The following is a 330-nucleotide window of genomic DNA, read 5'->3' on the forward strand; positions in this document are numbered from 1 at the left end:
AGAAAGACTCCCTCCCTGGTACACAATCCTCCCCACCCCTCCCACCACCGCAAGTACATTCCACTATGCAACCTTAATTGTGGACTCTTGTGATAACCATAATACCCTATCATACATCGCTTTTAAATTATTCACTCCCTCATCTGTTCAGCAAGAGCCTATGGTGATGAAGGAAGAAGTTCAAGCTGCTTTGAAGGAAATAGCAAAAAATAAGGCCCCAGGAATAGATGGTATACCAATCGAAGTATTTCAGATAACAGATGTTGCCCTGGATGTGCTCACCAAATTGTGCCAAGAAATCTGGAGAACAACCACTTGGCCAACTGACTG

Source organism: Elephantulus edwardii, unplaced genomic scaffold (assembly GCF_000299155.1).
Source record: "Elephantulus edwardii isolate Elephantulus edwardi_28Jun2011 unplaced genomic scaffold, EleEdw1.0 scaffold00355, whole genome shotgun sequence".
Classification (NCBI taxonomy): Eukaryota; Metazoa; Chordata; class Mammalia; order Macroscelidea; family Macroscelididae; genus Elephantulus; species Elephantulus edwardii.